The following is a 12,792-nucleotide window of genomic DNA, read 5'->3' as shown; positions in this document are numbered from 1 at the left end:
TTTGACATCTTTGACATTTTGGGCAAACACAAATATCGGAATCAAAGGCAGAACAACAACAGAAATAATAAATAGGACATATTCTAGATGAGTTGATGAAGTAACAGTGTGTGTATGTGTACTTGCTGTGTGTGTGTGTGAGTGATTTCTGAAGCAAGCCAAGCAAACATTTGGCTGGTAAATAAATATTATATGTGTATATACTATATAGAGGAGCATGTTACGGGAAGTGGCGTGACAGTCGCTTAACTCTTTAATCAGCATTGCTTTATATACTACTTGCTCCCAGCTTGCCTTTCAGTTACTCATTTTCAAGGCGAATGCGCATATTTTTCTCTTTTTTTGTTGGTATTTTTTCTTGTTTTTTTGGCATAATTTGCGCAACAGTCACGCAAACTTGTGCGTCTTAAGTGTGTTTGGTTATATATTGGTGTATGGATATGTGTGTGTGTGTGTGTGTGTGTGTGTGAGTGTTGTTGTGTGTTTGTTTGTCACGCATAAAACGCTGACAGCAAGGCAAACAGATGGCTATTAAAAGCAAACACACGTAAAAAACTAAAAACGATTCGAGCCTAAAAGTATGCAGCAGCAAAGTCGTGCAAGGACGCAGAATGTGTGTGGAAAATAAAAAGAAAAGGATTTAAGCAAGGCAAACAGCAAAAGCCACAAATGATAATCAGCGTTGCATAAGGCTCATCATGATGATGACGTGTACAAAGCGAGTAAAGAAGCGAGAGAGCATAATGAACTTTCGATTACCGAATAGTAAATGCTCTTTCTGACTTCTATATTATTATGAAGGTCATATTTGCCAGTTGTATTTATAATTGTTTATATTTGCTTTAACTTGATTCTTAATATATATTTCCTATTTGATTGTTTCATTTCTCTATTTGTTTTTTGTTATAGGTAAAATTCTATTCGATTTGTTGATTTGAAAATTCTTTTTGTTTGCTTTGCAATCTTTGATTTGTCGAAATGCATGAGATATATTTACTACCCGCGGCTTAATAGAGTATGTTGCTGATAGTAACAGATATTTCCTGTCTGCGCTTTAAGATTTCCTAGACACACACGCACAGGCACAAACACACATATCCTCACATGCTGAAATTGAAAGCCCATTGCATGTCAGCGACCCCTTGCCACGCCCCTCTCGCGAGCTACGCTTATGTGACGAGCATACGAAAAGTTTGCGCCTCATATGAAAATGATGCCAACACACGCAGCATAGGTGTGTGTGTGTGTGGATGTGAGGGTCTTCGTATTGGCTTGCTGCTGCCTTTTGATATTTCCTTTTTAGATTTTTTTGCGCAATTTAGCGCGCCATCAAATTGAAGTAGAAGTTGGCTGTGGCGCGTATGCCAATGGCAAAAGTTATATAAATCTATGTCGGGCTGTGTGTGTATATTTATGTGTGTGCTAAATTATTTGCCTAGCAATTTGACTTCCTCACCTCTCAGACAGTAGCCTAACTATTTTGTAAAAAATGATCTCAAACTTTAACATTTTTTTTTGTGGCTTGCTTTCATTTTGGCCATAATTAACAGCTCAAATATTGCCTAGACAGGCTAAACTTTGTAGTTTGAAATTTATGACATGAGCACTTAAAATGTCAAAGCGAACTTTGCATAAAAAATGAGTGCTGTCCACTTTTTTTGATGAGCTATACCTAAGCTAAGAGCAGATTAGGCACATAAATTGCGCGTTGGCTTAATATATATTATGATACATATATGTATATCGGCCTATGAAATAGAAAGGTAAATAATAGTTCTGTTGCTCGGGCAACTTTCGATAAGGCATATAAATAAAGTAATTTAGACTGTAATACCAATAAATAGCATATGTTAATATATAGATATATATATATATATATATATATATATATATATATATAATATGTATTTATATATATAAAAGAAAAACTAAAGAAATGGAAAAGTTGGATAAACTTTTCTCAGTACTGGCAAAAATCGAAGCGTAATCAAAGCGCTCGAATGCAAACAAATGCCTAACTAAATAAGTGTGTGGGCTTGTGCGCTATATAGTGTAGGAGTGCCTCTTTGTGTGTGTGTGTATGTGTGTGTGGTGGAGGCGCGTGTGCGGCGTAACCGGAAACAACAACCAGTTACGTGACTTTTATATTTTGAACGCATTTTTGCTAAGTCTGATAGGATTTGCATGAAGTGCGATGGACGGAGAGAGGGCCAGCATGACTTTGAGAGCAAATAGAGAAAAAGAACTACAGAAGAGAGAAAGAGAGAGTGAGAGAGTAAGAAAGAGAAGACAACCTTTCCGTGCGGCGTACGCTGCAGCAGAAGGTCAAGATAGTGTCGTCTGCAACGCATGCTTAGACACGACTGTTGTCGTTAGGGTATCCAATTATTCGACTAATTAAAAAAATGCCTGCGCACAGCAACTCAATTAGGCCAAATTGGCGTGTCATTAATGTCAATTGGCTGTGGAGTGGGGTGGTGGGTGGAGGGTGCTGTGTGCTCACAGTGTGGCAAATGACAATGAATAGGCGAATTGCAAATGGCAAACAAGAAAATTAGCGCATGACTTTCGCGCGTAAAATGGAAAATCATTGCAGCAACACCTGCCACTTCAGGCAAGCAGCTCACACATACGGACACACAGACGCTTAAACACATACACTCACAAAGGCATTACGTGATTTTCGTTTATGATTTCTGCTTACAGCTTAAGCACTTCCGTTTCCGCCACAATGAACACAGCAAGCTGCCGCCATTTTGACTGCAAAGCGCACACCCACAGACACCGTTACACACACTCATAGCCACACACACATACTTACATATGAGCGTGGCCCTTGTCTTTGCCATAAAAATGAATATTTATGCTTCACATTTAGGCGACATAAACATGCTGATATATAAGTATTATATATGCATGGCCATGATCTGTAGCGGAGTGTGTGTGTGTATGTATTATACAGTTGGCATGCATCAAATCGCATCGATTATTGTATACGTGGCATGTGAAGCCAAATACTATGGTATGCAGCATCTCAGGGGCCTTAGCACGTGGCGCTGCGTCATTTGTCATGGCCAACAGCAACAGCAGCAGCAGCAGCCTTTGGAGGGTGTGGCGATTTATCATATTTACTTTAGATATATTCAGCAATAGAGTATAGAGAAATAGTGAAAAGGGACAAACAGAGAGAGAGAGAGAGAGACAGGGATAGAGAGGTAGATTGTCAGATGTAGGTTGCAGCACAGGTGCAAGAGTTCAGCGTCGTAACGCAATTTGTTGCTTAGCTGTCGAGCAGTTTTATGATGGCACGAGTAATAGGCGAACTGCCAGGTGGACAGTCGGGAGTCGGGAGAGAGAGCAAGCACTCGTTAGTATTTAAGTGTAGTTGTAATGCATATGTGTGCTTACCTTACAAACTGGCTGCAGCCGACTGAGTGCGTTCGCTTGTGTGTATGAGTGCTAAGTCGCATTTAAGTGCTTTGCATAATATTCGAAAGTAAAGTAAACTTACGTAAAGTGAAGCTCATCATATCGTTTTATACTAGAAGTAAAGTACGAATACTTCAATGCTCATCACAAAGTCGAAGCAATCCTTCATAGTTTAATGAAGGCAAGCGCAACTTTAATGAATTAATAATATTAATTAAATGAAGAAAATTTTTTTGAAATACTTAATAAGCCGATAAAGACTTGAATTTAAATAATTTTCTATCTAATAATATACATGAATTCATATTTAATTTGTAAAATTTATAATACTCATTCCAAGTTAAATACTCGGAATCCACACATTTAATTTCAAATCCCTTTTCAAATCGGATTGCTGCTCATCTTGTGTCTGCTTCAAAGGTTTTTAGCACGGACTTGTGCGAATTATCAGCACTAATCACTTGCCATAGACACACACAAGTACAGCTGTATATAAGCCAGGCAAAGCAAGCCAATTTCATATACCACATAATAATGCGGCTGTCATTTTGGAATTTAGATTTGTTAATGAAATGCCATTTTGAAATTGATTTAAAGTCTTAGCTGAAACTATAAATTCAACCAGCCCCAGATATACACACACACACATAGATAACCAAACGCACGCACAGAGTGATTGATGCGTTAACATTAATAAAAATCAGCAAACAAATCGCATAAATTATTTATGAAAGATATTAGCTTGCCTCTGGGCTCTCGTTGCTTCTACTGCTGCTGCGGCTGCTTCTGCTGCCGCCGTCTAATTTTCAAACGAAAAGCGCACATCAAACGCTTAATTGCGCACACAAAATGGCGTCGAGCACATGGAACCATTTCCTGCAATGCCATTGCCCGCAGCTATTTGAACAAGCTGCAAAACCAAGAAAGAAATTCTTTCTCCGAATACACCGAAACGTTTTGAACCCTTTCAAATTGGATTCATACTTAAAAAGTTCCTTATTGAAACATCAAAGATTATACTTATTTTGATTTGAATATATCTTGTATAACAACTTATAGGCTCTTATATTCATACCAAAATATTTGTCGAGAACATAAATTATATTCTAAATCAAGTCATATTTAGCACAAAAAATACCTTTGGATTTATTCAATATTAACTTTAAAAATATCCCTTTTAATCGACATATATAAAATCTCCAAAAATTTGAATATGTACCTGGAAATTAAGGAGGTATATTGACTAAGCGGCAGGGTATATCAAAATCAGATATGACATAAATCAAAAAAAAGAAAATATATTGCTGTGGAAAAAAAACATATAAATAAGTGACTGTAATCAGTGGATGGGAAGCAGAATAAACTCCAATGTTGTGCTACAGTTGATTGCTTTATGTGTGTGCGTATGAAATAATATAGACGATTAAGCGCTATGCGAGCCACATACGACACACTCACACACACATACGCACCCTGAGAATTGGCAGTGAATGGCAATGTGTTTGCATATTGAGTGCTTGAGACGATTTGTGGCCTTTAATGTGGCAGCGTGGCGCTACATAAGTATACGGTAAATGTAAGTGTAATGCTGATGTATAAGTACGTTCTGCGTGTGTCATCCTGCCAATGAGTGTGTGTGTGATTTGATCGTCAGGCACGCATAAATGGCAAGAGCTTTGTGAATCCTGCGTACGGAGGCGGCGTCTGCTCGCCGCTGCTTATTTATTTATTTGCTGCTTGAGAGCTGCCTGTGTGTATGGGTGTGTTGAGGTACGCTTTAATCGAATCAATAATTCAATTTGCGGCATAATTTTCGACGCTGATTTTGATTGATTTACATTCATTGCAGTTGGGGCGCGGCACAAGCGACACAAGCGGCGTATGCGCAATGCGCCAAAACCAAATCCAAAGTATCATGTGACACTTTTTGTTGTCGAGTTGAATCGTTTTCTAAAGCGGCCCTCAACAAAAATGAATTTGTTTGCTTAATGTGATCGATGTCTTTGTGGTTGTTGTCGCTGTGCGAGCAGCGAAAAGTTAAAAGGAAAAAATACGAAATACTGAAGAAAAGTGGGCGATGCTTTTTGTGCGATTCGGGCGCTTGTTAGTCTGAGGCGCAGGCAGCACCTACATCAAAGCACATTAGTTTGTATGGGCGCACAAATTGGTTAGGCAGGCACTTTACACACCAGCACACCCATACACCCACACACATGCGAGCTCACACACACAGCTGCATGCATATCAGCATCTAAATCTGCCGTGTGCTCCATTTTTCGTTTGGCAAAAACAAAAGCTGACGAATATAACAGCGTTAAAGTGGGCTAACGTTGAGTGCAAAAGTCCCTCCTCCCACCTTATTTGTACCACCTGCGCTCGTCGCCGCAAGCCATTGCAAGAGCCGTTTTAGAGAGATGTGAGTGGTGTGGGCTGGAGCAAGGGGCTTCGAGATAGCGCCTGATAGGTAACGCTGGTTTTGACGGCGGCACTTTTTGTCTATGCCCAATCAAGGCTGAAGTCCATGTCACTCCAGGCGAAGCAGCCTTTGCTGCCGCGTGTCGCAGCTCATGCTATCATGTTCCACATTCAACCGGCGGCCATTTGGTTAGCTTTGACATATGACAAAAGCAACAATTTACACCGTTGTATACCGTTGTATTTCGTTGCCTACGTCGCTGGGATTGGGATGAGTGCAAAGCTCATTTGGCTTAGACGCCACTTGCTTAATTAAACATACCGGGAACATCTAGAACCGTAGGCTCCAGTTGCCAGCGCAACCCGACTTGCCCGTCTGCTACGCCCCAATATTAAGCAAATCATTCAAATTTAATGGGTAAAAGTTTGGCGCTACGCCCCTCATAATTGCAAAATCAATGAAATTCGAAACAAATTTGCTATCCACTAATTACACAAAGTTTCCTCAACAGCTGCTAATTATTATCTCAATCTAAATATAGATTTAATTGAAATTCTGCCTCATAGCATGCGCAGAAAACTTGTAGTTAAATGCTACATCGAACTGAAGAGCCTTTCAATCAGTCAAGAGTCGATGCTGCTAAACCAAACGATTTAATATCTCTGACAAGAAAAGCGACAAACAAACTGAGAGCTTGCTGCTGCTTGACAAATAAAAATCGATTTTGTTTTGTCGCTGGCAGCAATTGAGAAGGGGGACACAAATAAAATAAAGGACACGTAACATGGAGCGAGACAGATTGAAAGACAAAGCTAATAAAAAAAGGCAGCGCTAGCACAAGATGCCAGCAACAGTAAAGGCAGTCAGGGAGTTGCGGCTGCAGGATATCGCAACGTACACATAGACAGCATTCAATGTTTCTATACTATTTGATGTTGTGTTAAGGCTTTGCGTCCTGTTTGCCATGCTCCCAGTTGCCAGACAGTAAATACATACACAAATAGACACACAGCCACAGCCACAGCCACGGCCACAGCCATTTGAGCTGTTGCAAAGCGCCAAAGGTCATGGAATTTATTTATTAGCGATTGCAGATAAAACTGCGCACAAATGTATTAACTAATTGACAATGACCGTTGACTGGTGCACTGTGGGGCGAAATCTGGATACTGATACCAAATTCGGGTTCCTTTTTGGACAGTGATTAATGAAACCGTAATGCATCCCAAATACTTTAATCAACATCTTCAAATGAAAACTCTTAGCGACATTCAATGTTACCTTTTTATTTATTTATTCAAATTAATTTATATAATACGTCTTTTGTGTGACCTTGAAGTGTGCGTATACAAGAGACATTTGCTTCACAAATTTTCTTTAAAACCATGTAGCCTGTAAGCAACGAGTTCAATATTTGCATTTTGATGTAGATTGAGAGTGGATTGGCACCATTCATCTTATGATATTAGTAATTTGGTTTTTTTTACTTGCAATTTCTTTAAGCGATGCTTAGAAATATCTGCTCATACGGGTGACCCACAAAATATAAGAGTTTAAAGAACTGTTCTAAAGAGAAATATTTATTATTTTTGTTGAGTCGTTAATTCCTATTGATCTACTGATATAGACTGTGTATTTGCATATTTACTTTCTTATTATTAAAATTGATGTTAAAATAAAATAAAATATGCCATAAAATAAAAATAAATAAGATAAATTTTAATTAAATGACTTTACTGATCAACAAATGATCTACCAATGTTTTGTGATTAAGTTGGTTAACTGCAATGTGCAAGACAAATTGAGTCGCATTGGTCATTAGTTTAGTTGGCAATTACATATCGATATGAATATACAGAAAATAAGAGAGAGATAGTGATTACGTAGAGCTCATGCTTCAGTGACACTTCACTAGCTCACTGTAATTAATGACAATGTTCACTTCTCGTTCGATTCCACTTATTCGACTAATGGCATCATCTACAAGCATATTCTTTTCTTTGCACACGTCACATATAGTTGCCTGAAACTATCGACTATTTCAATGTCGACCTCATTAGTAATTGCAAAATTATATCACTGCCTGAATATAGAGTTTCGCAAAGCGTAACTTTTGAGAGCAACGGAAGCGGTTGTGCTCTGACTGATGTCTAGTTATATGATCGCCTAAACGTAAACTTCAAAGACAATCACCAAAGTTCAGCGAGATATTGAAACTTAATAAACAGTATGCAGGAGTGCATCGTGGTTGGGGTTGAATTTGAGCCAGCAAAAAGTGCAACCAAATGTATTTTAGGCAGATGGGAATGTGTGCTCTATGTGTTCGCATGCAAAATATGATCCTTAAGCCGCGTGACTAGTTTCAAAGGCTTACAACCTGTACTTTGGCAGCCGAGAGTGCCTGCCAATGGCCACCAACAATGGTGCACATAGCTAGCTGACAGGGCAGAGAAGCTACGTTGTGCGTGGGCATGGCACAGCCGTTTACATCTATTTAGCCTATGTAAAATAAGTTGCGTAAATCCCAACACGAGAACGCACTTGCCTCAACCGACTAAACGTGCAGCAGCCACAGCAGCCGCAGCAACAAATTAGCCAAAAAACAGAAGCAAAAAATAAAAAGTTATATATAAAATAAAGGGCATATAAATAAAGGGCAGAACGAGATGAAGGAAAGATGGGATAGAGAGAGAGAGAGAGAGAGAGAGCGAGAGTGAGTGAGACAGAGAGAGAGAGAGAGAAAGAGAAAGAGAGAGAGAGAGAAGAGTGCGCACACTGGGGAAGAAAAACGAAAGCAGCTTAAACGACGGCTGCTCAACTATGCGCTTAACACGGGACGTATGTGTAATAAACCAGCACTAACACATGTCCCAGCTCTACTGCATACACACACGTAGACGAATGTGTCGCCTTGCCTTTTGGGAAATTAAAGCGTGTGGGGCAAAAAGTGCCAGGCTTCATGTTAATTTTCATTAAAATTATATTAACTTGTAACGTGGCTGCTGCTACTGTCGTACCACATAGCACACAGCACACAGCACACAGCACACAGCACACAGCACACAGAACTCAGGACGCAGCGTGGCTCAGGCTGGCGACAATTTTTTTAGTGTCCTTGCAAGTTTCATACGTGTGGTTGTGTGTGTGTGCAAATCCTGCGGGACACTTAAAATATTTAAATGCGCAAAATAATAAATTAGCAATTTTCCAAACTAAACGACAAACACAAAAACTTTGCCACTGCCCCAATTTTTGGCTTCAGCCATATCACATGTCCTTTGCTATCCTGGTCATTGGTCCGCTTGCCCCTTTCTCGCTCTGGTCAAGTCCTTGCCCAAAGCTGTCTGACACATTACATGACAGCACAGGATCTGAGTGGCCCAACTAGGTCAGCTGCACAATTATTCCCCCGGTAATTAGTAAATAATAAAGTCATTAGTTTCATAATCAAACTGAGCTCGCTTGAGTTATTTATATGTAAATGTGATAAAACACACAACGGAGAGAAATAGAGAGGAAAAGAGAACGAGTCCTTTGCAGCGAATTGGGAATTAATAAAAAGGGAATAGGCTTATTTTTAAAGCATAATATAAAATTAATGGGTTGCTTTACAAGCATGTTAGAGCCGAGAATTGCAAAAAAAAAATATAGAAAGAGAACTTAAAAAGATTTTTAATGATATCAAATATTATATAAGCATATTAATTTCCAGTTTCATTTTTGAGTTGTAAATGTTACTTTGAAATAGTATTATAAATTAAAAATAAATGCATAATACCTTGTAAATAAAGTTACTTTATAGTAATCGCTTTGCTCGGCTTTGGCAAAATATTGTTAGCGATAAATGCAGATAGCTGCTGGGGTCCCAACACATCTGTCATGATTGTCATGGTCTAAGCCAGAAGACGCCAACTTGGATGGATAAACGCGTGTAGACAGCCTGGACGCTAGTATGGCTTTAATAATGTCCTAGGTGTTTGTTTGATGGCTATGGCTAACGTGCGCTTTATGAGTCCTTCGCTGGCAATGGCCATTTATTATGTTGGCATATAAACAATATTTTATTTAACATCATTGTCAGCCTGCCAGTGCGTGCGAGTGTGTGAGAGTGTTTGCAAGTAGAAGACTATAAAAATTGTCAGCTTGGCTTCTCTGCGCCACTGTGCACTGTGCTGTGAATTATTTCACGCTTTGCTTTATTATAAAACACTTTTATGTTTATGTCTTCATATAACCCAAGCATTTTGAGTGTCGTTGCACACACTCGCTCTCTGACACACACACAGACACACACATAGCTGCCTTACATACACTGATGCCCACCGCAGCTTCCGTTTCCGTTGCGACATGCGGCATTGTTTCTGCTGTGCGCCTTGACTTTGCTCTTGCTGTTTGGCTGCCTTTTCACAGCGGCTGCCATTTGCGCTGTAAACATAAATTTGATGCGGCCAGCACATGAAGCATTTTGTGGCAGCCACTGCGTGACAATAAAGCGCATCATAATAATAACCGAGACACACAAACCTATCAAAATCAATGGGCGCGTCAGTCTGGCTAGAAGAGCAAAGCGCTTTAGCGTACAGTATATATATGTCTAGATAGATATATATTGTATGTCTAGAGTGTACACGAGACACTGTAGCAGGAGTGGAAAGCGAGTGCGAAGTATTAACTGTCTAAAGGGCAGATGGCTGCACATAAAAACTCGCGCCAGTTAATTAAAACAAAACATTTTCAATTATAAGCGCGTGGAGCAAAGCTAGCGGGAGGAACTGCAGCTGCTGCTGCACACAGGCAGACATAGCACATGCACACACAGATTTTAACAAAACAAGCTGCATCCACGTTTGGGTGCGCAAGTTTGCTTGTTATTGAAAAATGAAAAAAAATGCAGCATACTTATGTGGGCAACAGCAACGACAACAGCAACAGCTGCTGTTTGCGTAGGTATGTGTGTTAGCATGCGTGTGTGCATGCAATGGAAAGAGTTATTGTCATTGCAGCTGTTGCTCCCGCTGATGTTATTGTTTTTATTGTAGTTGTTTTCACAGCACGATGTCAACAGGCAACAGACAACAGCCCCATAATATATTTAAATCAAAATACTTAAACTCAAAGTGCACTTCTGCTTTGTAAATCAACTTTAATTTAATTATGAAAAATAAACTGAAAAACATAAACAAGACATAAGAAACAAACTATCCTTACTAAATAATTTTTCGATCATATTCATAAAATTAATGCTAAATGTTCAACAATAAATGCTAAATGTTCAATCGATTTACACACATTAAATTCACTTTGCCATTTTCTCAGAAATTCATTCGCATTTCATTTCAACTGCCGAGAACACAATTCCAGTTTATATTTCTAGTTAGTTTGCTGAAAGTGTAACAATCAATCAATGAGCGAAAACAATCAACATGATTAACTCGTGTTCATTTTAATTAGTTGCACTCACACACACGTGATGGCATGTGTGAAAAAGTTGTTAGCACGTTGTTCGCATACCGCATACAATTGTTTTGCTTTTGGCCATGTGTGCTGTTTAGATTAATGGGTCTAGTCAGCCCCAGTACTGGGCCATGTCCACGTGCACGTCGTTTATCGGCCAGAGCCATCGTTCCACGTCCATTAGGTAAACATCAGTCAGCATACATACATATTTATATGTATATATATGTATGTAAGTCCGATTTTGTCGCAGACTCATAATTTGTAACGTACGTTTTTGGCTTAATCACAGAAAAGCCACAAAATAATCCCAAAAGAGTCCAAAAGTTGAGCTCGGTTGCATATTAAAAAATAAAAAGACATAAATAGCGTCTAAGTGCGCCATAGATAAACTCTGAGCCACAGACAGTCCCCTCCCTATATAAACAAGCCACCCAATCACTCCTGCCACCCTGCCACCCTCCGACCTTCTCGCTCTCCCTGACTCACTCGCTCGTTTGCGCTGACTGTCTGTGTGGAAGACGCAGACAAATTATGGACAAATTACGTCGACCTGGAAATGAGCAACGGCCATGTCGCGACCATGGAGCTCCTGCTTCATTATATGCGCCGCAATAGAAGCGCCCTTATTGTCGCACACCTTCCGCCCCTCCTCATACCTCCTTTTGCACCCACCCGTCACTTCCCTTAGCCCCGTTTTGTTGGTGTGCGTTTGTCGACTGTTTGGCTTTGGCTTTGGCCTGGCTATATTTAAACCGTAGGAAGTCAGCGCCAGGACTTTGCTCAGTCGGCTGGTTAGCTCTATTTTTTCAGCTCATATGTGCATTGGGTGTATGTGTGTGCCTGTGTGTGCTTGTGTATGCGTGTATGCGTGTATGTGTGTCTGTGGTGGCGTTTTTTGCCACAACCATTTCCGCTCGTTTGTCGCCATTTTTATAAAGCGATTCTTTGGCTCTGTCAAGTTGTTGATTTCTTTGCTTTTTTTTTAGTATTTTACTCATTCCGCTGCTCAATAGCCACACCCACACCTACAACGCCCCATGCACTGTTACTTTTTTAATTTAACAACATGACAAATATTTAGGTCGCTGCCACGCCCATTCGGTACTGCGCTTAATATTAAAAATGCAATTCAACATACAGTTCTTCAACGCAGGAGGTACACAGAGAGAAAATCAAGAAGGAACTTCATGAAAATTTTCGAACGAAACGATTTTTCGGTATTTTCGCGCGTTTTCTTTTTTTGTTTTTTTTTTCGTGTCAGGGCACATTTTATATTATTTAGTGAAACTCACTTGAGCGTATAGTCAAAATGAATGGGGGCGTGGCCGAAGCAGGCCGACCAGCTCGCGGCAACGGATAAGCCATGTCGGCCTTTTACCGGAAATTGAGGCAGCAACGGCGCAAAAAGGGAGCAAAGTAAAATTGTTTCAGTTGCAGCAGCTGCAGGTGCAACATTTGCAGCTGAGTTTTCGGATTTTTTTCTCCATCAT

This window comes from Drosophila hydei, unplaced genomic scaffold, assembly GCF_003285905.1.
Source record: "Drosophila hydei strain 15085-1641.00,03,60 unplaced genomic scaffold, DhydRS2 tig00000063-arrow-pilon, whole genome shotgun sequence".
Lineage (NCBI taxonomy): Eukaryota > Metazoa > Arthropoda > Insecta > Diptera > Drosophilidae > Drosophila > Drosophila hydei.
Note: the sequence above shows the minus strand (reverse complement) of the source record.